Here is a 15,041-nt window from a genome sequence, read left to right as displayed (position 1 = left end):
TAGTTTTACATTGAATCTCACAGGTCTCTAGGTACTGGAGTTTAAACGCATTCTTTCAATTCTTTTCAGCATTTACCACTTGTAACACTATGTATGCTGTGCAGATGACTTCCCTTTGCAAGACCAAAAGAGCAGTAAGAATTGAAATGTTGATATCACCCCTGATAATGCATGAGAGGAGTCTGGGACGAACTTTTTGGGAAGGCTTCTTAATAAGGAAAACACCTTAGGGTGAATAATAGGTTCTTTTCAACAAACAATTACTTACTTGAAAATAATGCATGCAAACCACAGAGTCATCAGAGCAACACAGAGTGATTAGCCTGGAGATTTGCTCAAGCTCAGGGAGCTGAAAGAGTAAAATCTGTTCCTTAATTGAGACACTGAATGAATCATTCCTGGTGCCATTCCTCAGAAATACTCCTTCAAAGAGACCACCCTTACCCTGTTTAATCCTTCTGAGTTGAGATTTCTGAATCTTGAAGCTTGAGGCCTTCTCTAATGGATATGTATGAAAAATGAATGAGTCTAGCCCTAAGGTCACTTATTCTGTCTATGTAGATTGCTGTGGACAAATCCTTTAACACATCCTAACCCTTATTTCATCTTTAAAATTCATACCAACTTTACTTTTAACCATGACATTTGGTTTCTTATTTCTTTCCCATAGCTTACACAATGAAATACACTCCCAGTTCATCTATCATACACTTTGTTTTTTTTGTGCTCTCAGATCAAGGTGAATATGATTTTTTCCTTCTCCTTAATTATGAGGTTTGAATCAGATTTTCTGTGTGTCAGTCTATTGAATAATTAGTTCATCTTAAATCCCCCAAAGTCCTTGAAATTGACAATCAGAATTACCAATTTCAAATACGTCACCTTGTTATAGGGGGTATTTTTGGGTGAACAGCAATTAAGAAACAACAGTTACAGGAAAATCTCTTTGTTTTTCCCTCATCTACCTATATTGGAGGCACATGCTTCTCATTGAGGAAAGAGAAGTTCCTTAATACCATGGAGACCCACTTTTTTCACCCAAGATGAGAGTTCCCACCAGGATGAATTTGCACACTCAGCCTACTAAAACATTTGTCTTCCATTAATATTCTCCATAGATTCCTACTCATGTTACCACTACTTTTCAATGCTGGAAGCCTACAAGCTTTTTCTTTGTTAACCTTGCTCTCCATGGTTTATTTTCTTTTGTTGAAACGGTATGTGAATGTCCAAGTGGAATGGCTTCTTTGAGGTTTCACTTATTTGTTGTGAAACACTTTTTTTCCTCAATATACGTTTTTATTTAAATTAGAAACATGAATGCTTCACATGTCAATCCCAGCTCCCTTTCCCACGCCTCCTCCCTTGTCCCTCCATCAGCACCCCTCCAGCCCCCCACCCAATCCCCAGGGAGGTTGAGGTCCTCCTTGGGGGGATCTCCAGAGTATGTCATTTCATCCAGGGTAAGAGAGAGCATCCCTCTATTTGGAATGGGTTCCCAAAGTTCATTTGTACAGCATGGTAAACACTAATCTACTACCTAAGGCCCCAGAGATTTCTGAGACCTTCTCACTGACACTACGTTCATGGAGTGTGGATCAGTCCCCTGTTGGCCTCTCAGCCATCAGTCTAGGGTTCAAGACCTCCCCCTTGTCCAGTCAGCTGTCTTTGTGGGTTTCTTTTCACCAGGGCAGTCTTGACCCCATTGCTCATTATTCCTCCATCTCTGTCACTGGGTTCCAGGAGTTCAGTTCAGTGTTTAGCTGTGGGTATCTATCTCTGCTTCCATCTGCCATTAGATGAAGGTTTTAGGGTGGCATATAAGGTAGTCATCAAATTCATCATCAAGGAGGGGCTATTAATGTAGTCTCTCCACTACTGTTATCCTTGTAGATCTCTGGAGATCTCACTGGTGTCAGCTCACCTATAGGTGTCAAGCCTATAATGACTCCATCTATTATGGTATCTCTCATCCTGCTCTCCTCTATTCTTACCTCGACTCAACTTTTCTGCTCCCCCAGGCCTTCTTCTGCCCTCCTCTTATCACCCTCTCTTTTTCCTGGTTCCCTCTCCCCTCCCCCAATGTTCCCAATCTGCTCAGGAGATCCTGCCTCATTCCACTTCTCTGGGGTATCATGCATATCTCTTGGGAACCTCCCTGTTTCCCATACTCACTGGCACTGGGATTGTAGGCTGACATTCCCCTGATCCATATCTAAAATCCATAAATGAGTGAGTACATACAATGTTTCTTTTTTGTGATTGGGTTACCTCACTCAGGATGGTTTCTTGTAGTGCCATCCATTTCCTGAAAATTTCAAGATTCTATTGTTTTTTTCCCACTGAGTAGTACTCCATTGTATAAATGTACCACATTTTCTCTATCCACTCTTCAGTTGTGGGGCATCTAGGTTGCTTCCAGGATCTAGCTATTGCAAATAATGCTGCTATGAACATATTTCAACAGACATCCTTATTGTGTGAATGTGCATCTTTTGGGTATATGCCTAAGAGTGGAATTGATGGGTCTTGTGGTAGATTGAGTCCCATTTTCCTGAGGAATCTCCAAACTGATTTTCAAAGTGGCTGTATAAGTTTTCACTCCCACCATAAATGGACGAGTGTTCCCCTTTTTCCACATCCTGTCCAGCATAAATTATCATTGGTGTTTTTGATTTTAGTCATTCTGACAGGAGTGAGATGGTATCTCAGAGTTGTTTTGATTTGCATTTCCCTGATGGCTAAGGATGTTGAGCACTTTCTCAAGTGCCTCTCAGCCATTTTAGACTCCACTATTGAGAATTCTCTATTGAGTTCTGTAGCCCACTTTTTAATTGGATCCTTTGGTGTTTTGGAGGCTTGCTTCTTGAGTTCTTTGTAAATTTTGGAGATCAGCCCTCTGTAATATGTGGGGTTAATGAATATCTTTTCCCAATCTGTGGGCTGCCTTTTTGTCTTGCTGTGTCCTTTGCCTTACAGAAGCTTCTCAGTTTCAGGAGGTCCCATTTATTAATTGTCAATCTCAGTGTTTGTGCTACTGGTGTTATGTTCAGGAAGAAGTCTCCTGTACCAATTCATTCAAGGGTGCCTCCCACTTTCTCTTCAAACAGGTTCCATGTAGCTGAATTTATGTTGAGGTCTTTGATTCATTTAGACTTAAGTTTTGTGCATGTCGATAGACATGGATCTATCAGCAGTGTTCTACATGCCAATATCCAGTTATGCCACCACCATTTGTTGAAGATGCTATCTTTTTTCCATTGTATAATTTAAGCTTATTTGTCGAAAATCAGGTGTTCATAGTTTGTGGATTAATTTCATGATTTTCAATTGGATTTCATCGGTCTACCTGTCCATTTTTGTGTCAATACCAAGCTGTTTTCAGGACTATAACTCTATAATAGAGCTTGAAGTCAGGGATGGTGATGCCTCCAGATGTTGCTTTGTTGAGCAGTGTTGTCTTGGCTACCCTGGGTTTTTTGTTTTTCCATATAAAGTTGAGAATTGTTCTTTCAAGGTCTGTGAAGTATTGTACTGGGATTTTGATGAGGATTGCTTGGAGTCTGTAGATCACTTTTGGCAGGATTGCCATTTTTACTACATTGATCCTACCTATCCAAGAGCATGGGAGATCTTTCCATTTTCTGGTGTCTTCTTTAATCTCTATCTTTAAAGACTCAAAGTTCTTCTGATACAGGTCTTTCACTTGTTTGGTTAGCATTACCCCAAGGTATTTTATGTTGTGTGTGGCAATTGTGAAGGGTGATGTTTCTCTGATTTCTTTCTCAGCCCTTTAATTGCCTGTATATAGTAGGGTTACTGATTTTCTTGAGTTGATCTTGTAGCCTGCCACTTTGCTGAAGGTGTTTATCGCTGTAAGAATTCCCTAGTAGAGTTTTTTGGGTCAATTATCTAAACTATCATATCATCTACAAATAGTGAAAGTGTTACCTCTTTCTTTCCAATTTATATCCTCTTGATCTCCTTTTGTTGTCTTATTGTTCTAGCTAGAACTTTGAGTACAATATTGAAGGGGTATAGGGAGAGGGGACAGCCTTGTCTTGTTCCTGATCTTAGAGGAATTGCCTTGAGTTTCTCTCTATTCAGTTTGATGTTGGATGTTGGTTTGATGTATATAGCTTTTATGATGTTTAGGTATGTTCCTGTTATCCCAGATCTCTCCAAGACCTTTATCCTGAATGAGTGTTGGGTTTTGTCAAAGGTTTTTCAGCATCTAGTGAGATGATCATGTGATTTTGTTTCTCAGTTTGTTTATATGGTGGATTACATTGATGGATTTTTGTATGTTGAACCATCCCTGCATCCCTGGAATGAAGCCTACTTGATCATGATGGATGAGTTTTCGGGTGTGTTCTTGGATCCGATTTGCCAGTATTTTATTGAGTATTTTTGCATCAATGTTTTATGAATGCTCAAAGAAGAGAAATAATCATGAGTGTTCTGAGAGAATTGTTTGTATAAGTGGAATATTTTTACAATCTCTGCTCCATAAGGGAAGTTTCATGCTAGGCAAATAGTGACAATGGGTTATCATTGTTGCAGCTGTTTGAAATAATGTAGAGATAAATTTGCAAGCCCACTACAATAATTTTTGATGCTTAATTCATTTAAAAAGATGAAGATGGGCATGTCTTATACATTTGTACAAGTCCCTGAAACTGAGATTATGGGAAATACCATAAAACTATTACCTAGGTTGTTATTAGTTTTGCATTTTATAAACTAAAAATATATAAATTATGTTCATGAAAGTGTAGGACAGTCTAATACTGGTCAGCAAGGTCCTGCTTCTTAAGCACAACATGAAAGAAAAGCCCCAGGGTGCAGTTATGTAAGTGGGGTATTTGGAAGTTAATCAGAGGAAACTTCAAGGTGGAAAGAGGGAGACAGGAAGAGAAGGAAACTACATGAGTTGTGGAACTCCAAGGAAAACAGGATATGACATGTAAGACATTTAAAGGGAAATACGTAAAATTAGAAATATAGCTGTTTAGATGGACTCTCGGGTCTCAGTCATGTGGGGAAAAAAGGAATATAGATCAGATGTGAAAAGTTTTAGATTACAGTGCATATCTAAGAAAATTTTGCCAAAGTCAATGTGGCAGTTCTTGAGCCAAAATCAACAGTCAGTGGATCATTCTATTTCAGAAAATAGGCCTGTCTCTGTGTCCCAGCTGTGGCGAGGGAACAGCCCTTTGTCCTGGGGTGGCTCCTGTGAGAGCCTACCATGTCTTAGTTATGGTTTATATTACTGTTATAGAATGCCATGACTAACCAACTTGAGAATGAAAAGGCTTTATTTCAGCTTGCAACTCTCAAGTCACACTCCATTGCTGATTAAAGTCAAGACATGAACTCAAAAGGTCCAGATCGTTGAGGCAGGAGCTGATGCAAAGACTGTGGAGGAATTTTGTCTACTGACTTGCTCTTATTGCCTGCTAGCTCTGCTTTCTTATACTTTCCAAGACCACCTGACTAGTGGTGGTAACATCACAGTGAGCATTATTCAAAGCTATATACCCCAGAGTTGCCTACAGGCCAATCTTGCAGAGACATTTTCTCAATTAAAAGTCCCTCTTCCTACATACATCTAGGTAGTTATGAAGTTGACAAAAACAAACCAGGATATACCCCTGTCACATTATGTAGGCTTTTCTTCAATGTTGTATTTAAAGAGAAAGACCAGGGTAATTGGGTGGATGGCTCAGTCATAAAGTTCTTGATTTGCAAGCATAAGTACTTGAGTTCAGTCTTCAGAACCCACATAAAAAAATTTGGGCATGGTGGAGCTCACTTGCAATTACAGCACTGGGAAGGCAGAGACAGATATATTCCTGGAGCTTACTGACCAGCAAGTCTAGCCTAATAGGCAAGTAACAGGCCAAGTGAGTGATCCTGTCCCAAAACAAACAAACATACATGTGAACCTGTCCAAAGAACAACATGTCTGCAGACAAGTAAAAGTCATGGCCCATGTGGTGATACATAAATTAATAAAAATGGGTTAAATTATGAGAGTAGTCAGTAATATCAGAGTATTATTTTATAAGCAGCTAAGAGACTGGGTGAAACACATAAAAACTACAAACTACGGGTAACTCCTATACTTTCAAGAACAGAAAAACAATTGTTTGCTTTGGCTCATGGTTTTAAAGGTATCAAGAAGTCTGTCTTGGTAGAAAGGATATAGCAGCCTAGAGCAGCTACATCGTGGCATCTGGGAAGAAGAGCAAAGGGATACAGGGACAAGCCAGAGCAGGTGTAGCTCCCTCCCTATGACATGTTCCCAATGGCCAACTCCTTCTAGCTCGGTTCCACTTCCTACCTTCCTCCACCTTTCAACAATGCTATAATATTGTGAGTTCATCAAGTGATTACTCCATCTGTAGACAAGATCCTTCATTGGCTGTCATCTCTGCAAATGCCATCACAGACACAACCAGAGGTATGCTTCACTCATCTGCTAGGCATTTCTCAATCCAATCAAGTGGACAATCATAATTACCCATGACACCAATCATTGACCTCATTCATGCCAAAACAGTTACCCTTATACAGAAAGAAGTTCAGGGAGGAAGGATGAAATAGAGGATATCACCCATTCTCAGTGTAGCTTCATGATTTCTCAACAATAATATGAACTCCTGGGGCATTAACCATCATATTAAATTAGAAGTTCCTGTGCAATATTAAAATCCAAATAGAAATGTTTTAGGTCACCCTCTGTTGCTTATTATTCATTTCATTATCGATTAATGAATTGAAATGATTCATTTCCATTAATGTACATGAATAATTCAGAAGTGCTGTTCCAGTGTACAACCTTCTAGATTTTGCCCTTCTCTGTCCTTCTCCCAGCCCTTTTATTCAATAATGATGCCACTGAAGATGTGAGATACCACCAGTTTCTGATACAAAGTAGTCTACCATAGGGGCATAGGTGCTTGCAAACTCACTGAGAGAAAAGGAACCAGGCTCCCAGACAAAAGTCAGAATGAGTCTCCCAAAGAAGCCACTTCCTCAGTCCCAGAAAGGAAGCTGCTGACCCTGCTGTGGGATGTCATACCACAAAAGTTCTGTAGTTATCTGAGGTCAGTAAGCTACTACCTCATTAGCTCTGGGGACACACCATGTTTGGCTTGGTTCTTCTCGATAAATGGATTTCCTACTTTCTAAGGGCCCGGGGCCTCTATAGCCACAGATGTGCGCAAGCCATAACCTGCCACAAAACACCCTACCCTGCCACAGTGCAAGGAGCTTGTGGATCAGAATATGAATCTCTGTCTTTTGAAGTCTCCCAAACGCAGTGCACCCTACCCTCCATCCAAAGTGCAATGAATCCTGGTAAATACAAACCTTCCCTTTGGTGCCTCTAGCAATGAACTGTAATGGGGAGGAATGAGGTGGAGAAAGCCTATGGGAATATGGGCTCCATCTCCCAACTATTTGGAATCAAATGCAAGTTCTTGTACCTTGGAGACAGGTGCTCTAACATTGATCTACAGCTTCAGGCTTCACCTTCTCTCCACCCTCAAAGTTGTCTTCATTTGGAAATGTATTTCACACTAAAGGAGAAATTATTGATAGCAGTCAAAGTGCTACTGTTGCCATGTATATCTATATGAACAGAAAATAGAAGATGACAGAGTTTTTATTAGGCTAAAAAATAGCAAGCTCCAGGAAGATATTTATCAAATTATGGCATACCAGAAAACGTGTTTGTATGAGTTTGTTCATGTGTGCACTTACCCATTTATGCACATACATAAATACAAATATCACATAGAAAATAGCTTAAAGGATTGTCCATCCATCTTTGCGTGGGATAAAGGATCGTGTGAGAAAATTTTCAACTGATATTGATACATGCTTTCTGAAAGTTTTATAAAGCACCTATATTGATGTTTATATCATTTTAATATTAAATGTCTTCAAAGCATACGAGGCGGAAACAAATGTGTCAAGTGCTCTAAGGGCTGTCATATGGCTATATCACATGAAGAAAATTATGACACTGTTCACTTAAGAGTTATATAGCTTACAGTATGTAACATTAGTCAATGATCCAATTTAAAAAATTTTGGTCACATGGATAAAAGATAGAACAGCCTTAAATGGATCTTAAAAGACATGTTAAATACACCTAAAAGGCAAGCCACAGTCAGTCCCTTAGATGGGTGACTTTACTTCTCTTCAACAGTTTTGCTTGTCTGTAAAATGATACAAGTATTACCCTAGCTAAGACTCCTAGAAATACTGGAGAGGATGTCTGAATGAGACTTTCCCTTTAATCAGAATAGTGACTACCCTAATTGTCATCATAGACCCTGCACCCAATAACTGATGGAAACAAACACAGTGACCCATAGCCAAGCACTGGGCTGAGCTCCTGGAGTTCAGATGAAGCAAAGGAGGAAGGAGCATAGGAGCAAGGAGGGGCCAAAACCATGATGAGGAAAACCGCAGAGATAGCTGACCCAAGGGAGTGGGAGCTCATGCATTATGGACTGACAGCTAGGGAACCTGCATGGAACCAAACTAGACCCTCTGATTGTGGGTGACAGTTATGTGACTTGATCTGTAGGAAGGGGCCCTGGCAGTGGCACCAGGACCTATTCTAGGTACATGAACTGGCTTTTTGGAGCCCATTCCCTGTGATGAGATACTTTTCTCAGTCTTGATACAAGGGGGTAGGGGCTTGGTCCTGCCTCAATTTGGTATGCCAGGCTTTGTTGACTCCACAAGGAAGGCCTTATCCCATATGAGGAGGGGATGGGAGGGTGAGAAGAGTGGGCGGCAGGGAGTGCGAGAAGGGGAGGGAGGGGGAACTAGGATTGGTATATAAAATAAAAAATAAAAATTTTAATTAAAAATGGGTTTGATAATAATACCTATCTCAACCCTGTGGAAAAAATTAGATGAATAAATTTATACAGAGCAATTGTAATCATGAACAGCCATTGAAATAAGTATGTTTACTTCTAAATCAATAGAAAAAAGTAAATTTTCTAAGCAGCAGATTAATTTCTTTCATAATTCAAGAAGCCAGATGTCTAAAATCAAGGGCATTCATTGTCTAAGCTAGTTCATTTTGGAGAGTGAGTATATTCCAGATGTGTCACCAGAGCCTGGTATTGCACAGCAACCCTTTGCATGGCATTCATTGGCTTGTAGAGGTGTCACTCCATTCTGCCTCAGTTGTCATTGACTACTTCCCTACATTCTACATGTATGTCCACAAATTTATCTTTTTTTTTTTTTGGTTTTTCGAGACAGGGTTTCTCTGTATTGTTTTGGAGACTGTCCTGGAACTAGCTCTGTAGACCAGGCTGGCCTCGAACTCACAGAGATCCACCTGTCTCTGCCTCCCAAGTGCTGGGATTAAAGGTGTGCGCCACCAAAGCCCGGCTCAAATTTATCTTTTAATGGCATCACCACTATGGGGTCAAGACCTCACTTAGTCCAGTATGGCTTCAATAATTTCAAATGTTAAGATCCTAGTCCAAGTGAGGTCACACAGTGAGGAGCCAGGTGGATATGGATTCAGGAGGACTCTGGTCCTGGTACAGTAACATCATTTTTCATTCCCCAGGCTTCCAAACATGGGAAGGGAAAGAGCAGAGAGGAGAGGAGTTTCATGCCCCCAAGAGGCCATCTGGAATCAAAATTCATCATTGCCAGGGTTCGTAGACTTGTGTTTATTCCTTTTTTAATAAAAAATAAAGTGCCAAGTAAGGATAATTCACAGGACTCCTACGGCTGAGTCCCAGCCTATTACTTTGGCAACAGTATCACTTTACATAAGTGAAATTCAAACTCTTTTTTATTCAATCAATAATAAACAAATACTATGACTCTCCCAACTCCCTTGTTAACTATTTGCTTCCCTAGATTTCAGCAAGCAAGTAGGCCTCTGTGAAACTTCAGTCAGCTCTCTAAATGTGCCACTAGAGGGAGTAAAGGCTGCATATTTGTACTTGAGGTGCACAGTGTAGGATAAATGAAGTTCGCTTGTGCAGTTAACTCCGACTTTGAGCTGCATGTTTGTGATTGCAGGGTAATTTCATCTTAATGTTGACGATGCAGCTCGCACTGCAAATCAAAGCCAGAGAGCATGAATCGCAAGCTGTGCTCTTATTAAAAGCCTATTGTTTGATGGAGATAAGACTCCAATCTATAACGATTCAAAGCTTTCTTTAATAACCGAAATTCAAATGTTGTCTTTAAAATTGGACTTTGGCACAGTCACAATGGGCATTGCATTATACATGGAATGGCTTATTAAAATTAACTATGATGCAATGGCTTGAAGAGATTGAAGATGTGAAGTAGAAAGCTTTAGGGTTTACTGCCTGGAGCCTTTGGCTGAGCTCTCAGCTTTGTTTTCTGGCAAATATGAAGATCAAGTACCAAAGAAAGGTGACTTAACTCTCAGAAAGATAATAGTGATGGTAACTAACACATAGGTACTTGACATATATTAATTAATTTGTACAACAAACCTTTTAATGTGGATAGCCCGTCAGTATCACAACTTTACAGATAAAGAAACTAAAGCCCAAGATCACAAAGAGGCACCACATCATTATATGTCTTTGGCAATAAGAAACTAACAATTCCAGATGTGGAGATGGGTGAGAGGCAACAGAAGTTTTTACACACTGCTAAGAGGGATGGCACAAACCCCTTGGAGCAGTTTTACACCATTTTTTATAAAGTTAAACAATAGTTACCACCTGAAACAGACTTGCCACTTCTAGGCAATTATCTAAAAAAACAAAAATATATGACCACATAAAAAACAACATGTGAGGCCGGGCGGTGGTGACGCACGCCTTTAATCCCAGCACTCGGGAGGCAGAGGCAGGCGGATCTCTGTGAGTTCAAGGCCGGACTGGACCGATAGCCTCCAAAACAATACAGAGAAACCCTGTCTCATAAAAACAAAAAACAAAAAAACATGTGAATATTTATACCTGCCTAGTTCATAGGCACCTAATATAAGAAACAACTCAGATGGCCCTCATTTGGTGACTGGAAATGCTACTGTACATTCATTCAATGCAATACGACCTAAGAAGAGAAAGTAAATAGATTTCTCAGATAAGAGCAGGAATGAATCTCACCTGAAGTATGCTAAAGATAAAAGAGGACAGATAATGCTAATTATAAGAGTAGAGAGTGATACAGGGTTATCAAGATGTAGGGGAGGAAGAAATGACTAGAGTGGGGGCATTGTGGAGCTTGAGGAAGGTACTGATGTTATTATAATCCTTAATGATAGACATAATGCTGCTGTGTTCATCTAAACCCATAAAATCATACACAAAAGAGTGAATTTAATTATGAACAAATTAAAATTTTTGAACCAGCATAAACAATAAGTGTGATTTGACAGTCTATAGTCTGCCCTCCATATCTGTAGTTTCAGCCAGCCTCAAGAAAAACAGGTATCTGAACATGTAAAGAATGTAATTTTTCTTTGGACAGTACAGCATAACCTCCATTTATATGATATTTCATTGCATTAAGTACTAAAGTTATTTTGAGTAGATGGGAGGATGAATGTGGGGTATACTCAAATTATGCCATGTAATGTAGGTGAATTCAGTATCCATAGATTTGGACATCCAAAAGGATCTTGGAATCAAGTTCTATGGATACAAAGGATGACTTATGTTGTTTTGTTTTTTCAGTATATTCAAGACATATAAATATGGGGTAATTGTCCAACATGCTCATTGTCTCTAATAATGTCAAAACCAGTGTCCAGTGAGAAAAACGAAGGCCATATAACAAAGAGAATAGAATTATGTAGATACTGGAGGAAAGCGAGTATTGAAGCAATAACTCCAGGAAATAGCCTCCATCTTAATGGTTATGAAGACAAAAAAAAAAGGAAATTGAAGTTCTGATAGAACCTGGAAACAAGGATGCTCTCAGCAGGCCTAGGATACAAACCTATGAGAAAGATGATCGCCTCGCTGGTGCTGGTCCCTCTGAGAAGACGATGAGAAAGGAGGAAAGAGAGGAAGAAGAACGGAAAGAAGGAAGCTAAAAGCCTGACTTAGCTGGTGGCACTATTAAAACGCTATTTCTGGGAGCTCCATAGGTAGCATGGCAGCAAACAGGGATGATAAGATCTCTTCTCACCTCCAACCCCTTCTAGACCTTAAATTCTCCTTGCGTCCTACTGGAAAAAGCAACCATGGGTTTTTTTTGGGGGGCAGGGGCTTTCACCTTACAGAACAGAGTAGAGACAGGTGGTACTATGGTCTCCTGATGACACATTTCCCAATGTGTCAGAAACTTAATCCCCAGTGTGACATTGTTGAGAGGTGAGCCCTTAATGGGGTGACTAGATCCTAAGGACTCTGACTTTGTAAACAGGATGATGCAACAGGATGAAAATAGTGAGATCCTTATAAAGGATGCTTTTGATCCCTCATGTCTCTTGCTCTCCCACCAGTGTTATGCTTACCACGTTATGGTTCAACAGATTGCCCTCAGCTGATATAGCCCACTGATATTGAAGTTCCCAGTCTCCAAAATCACAAGCTAAATACATTTCTATTCTTTGTAAGTTATCCAGTCTTCGCTATTCTGCTATAGCTGTACAAACAGATCCATGCAGGTAGCTTTGGAACAGAGAACTTAATAACTCAATACTCATTCATTTGACAGATATTTGTTAATGATTGAGTATGCAGTATTCTTTCCTTTAAAGCTAGCTAAGCAGCAATCTTAGTGTGTTAGGTTGGGAATTTCTCAGAGAAGTCACCTCTTCCTTGTATCAGGTGTTTGGAGAAATAAAGCCAGCACATCATCACTCAGTATGACAAGGAAATACTGGCTGTCTTCCCAGGAGATAAAGCACTCTGTTCACACCCTCAGTATCCTTGGGTCACTTTGACATGAGCCAAGTTAGGTCACATGAGTTGCCTGGAAAGAATTCTTCATAGAGTTGTCAATTCAACAAACCTTGCCAAAATTGTATGGGGTCCTAGATTATCATTTCACTCCAGGATCCTTTATAGTTACAAAAGAGTAATTCTACAAAGTGCAGGTTCTCAATGAGACCAAAAATGAAGAACAAGTAGCTTTTGCCTATTGCCTGTATACTTATTCATGTAGTAATCATTATCAGTGTGTTTGACTTGCTTATCTAGGTTCTGCTCTAGTTTGCTTGCTTTTGCTAACTTTGTAATTTGTAGTCAACATGTCCTCAGGGCTAGTCATCCCTCTTATATTCATATAGAACATTGTTCCCCAACCCCATTTGAAATAAGCTGCCTTCAAAGTGAAGCAGATACTCTTGGGACCCTCTCCAGAAGGTGATTCCTGATAAGTATATACAACTCCCAAGCCCTCCCCGAGAAACATGAGCTCATCACACATGAAGTTCCCCACTTATGGAAGACCAGATGTTAATTTAGCCTGAGCTACACAAAGCCAGCCCTGTTCCTTAATCTAGCCCAACTCCCTGCAATTTAATTTCTAGAGCCTTCGGTGGGATCTAACTGATAAACTGCAGCTGAAATCACTTTCTTTCCAAGATTTTCTCTTCATATTTTGTTTGCCTCGTTTTCATACAGTTGGCTCTTGACAGCTCTTCCATACTTTATAGGCTTACTTCTAAGGGACCTGGTCATCAATTTAAGCATTTCTAAGGGGAATCCTCATAGGCATCTACCAAAGCAATTTGGTGAGTCACCAATTGGTGCTGGTAAGGTGGATTCCCTAATGTCACCCTCCTCACTAAGGAGTATACAGTAGGTTCTATACAGGGAAGCTTGGGGTACAGGCCACATTGTGTTGACACCATGGAATGGTTAAATGTGCCCTTATTCCATGAAAAGCATTTTTTGACCTTTAGTGGATAATTAGTTGACATCAATCCAACAGATCAGGCCAAATTTGCTTGGAGATATTCCATGTCAAAGCCAAAGTACTTTGAGTCAAAAGTACTGAGTCAATGTCTGGATTTGCTCCAAGTTTAGTTCTTAAAGTTTTAATTATTATTGGTTATCCTGAGTTATGTAATATTCTGTAAGAAAAAGAATGTGGAGTTTGGACGTTACTTTTGACACAAGTGATGCTTGCAAACCACTGCTCCACTGTTCCTTAATGCTGTCCGAGGAAAATTACATGCAGGTTTACGGTAAAAATTACCGTGAATCTGCATGAAACAGTCAATGTAAGGACCAATAGTTAATAGTGGAGCAACTGTTTTCACAGCATTGTCATTGTCCCTTCTTTGTTAATTCTACATATTCTATTGTCAAGTAAATAGATACAAGTGTTGACAGTATAATTGGTCTATTAGGAAAGACATTTTGCTAGAACATTGTCATCTACCATGAGGGATTAGGAGAACATGCACATGCATGTATAAATACACTCACCAAATATGCACACACAGAGAAAGAGAGTCACACTCACATGCATGTGCATGTATACTTCTGCCTTTCTTTGCCTCCTTTCCATCCCTCTTCTTATCTCTTCTCTGCTCCCTTTCCCTAAACCTTATTCCAACACCAGTGGGAAAATGAAGTAACCCAACTTTTGAAACCAGAGAAAAACCATCTCATTCATATTCCCTTGGCAGACATCTTTTCTAGCCATACACTACCAGTACCTAAAAGTAATGTCACATGTTCAGTCCACTCACAGGGATGCCTCACAGTGCTAAGAATGTCCTCTGCTGAAGAGAAATGAGAGTGGGGGAAGTTATGGTTAATCTTGGCATCAATTTGGTGAGATGGAGATTGCCTAGGAAAGGAGTAAGATACACCTCTGGATGGGTCTATGAGACAGTAAACTAGGAGGAGAGGACCTATCCTGAATGCAGACAGCATCACACAATGGTACAGAGCTTGAATGAAATAAAGGGGAAAAGAAAGAAGTCTGTTGAACAGGAATCCCCTTTCTCTGCTTCCTAGATACCGTGTGATAAGCAGTTGTGCTCCACCATGCTCTTACCTGAGTGACAGACTGCTACCTCTGAAACTGAAATGTTT

Source organism: Mesocricetus auratus, unplaced genomic scaffold (genome assembly GCF_017639785.1).
Source record: "Mesocricetus auratus isolate SY011 unplaced genomic scaffold, BCM_Maur_2.0 Super-Scaffold_100004, whole genome shotgun sequence".
NCBI lineage: Eukaryota > Metazoa > Chordata > Mammalia > Rodentia > Cricetidae > Mesocricetus > Mesocricetus auratus.
Note: the sequence above shows the minus strand (reverse complement) of the source record.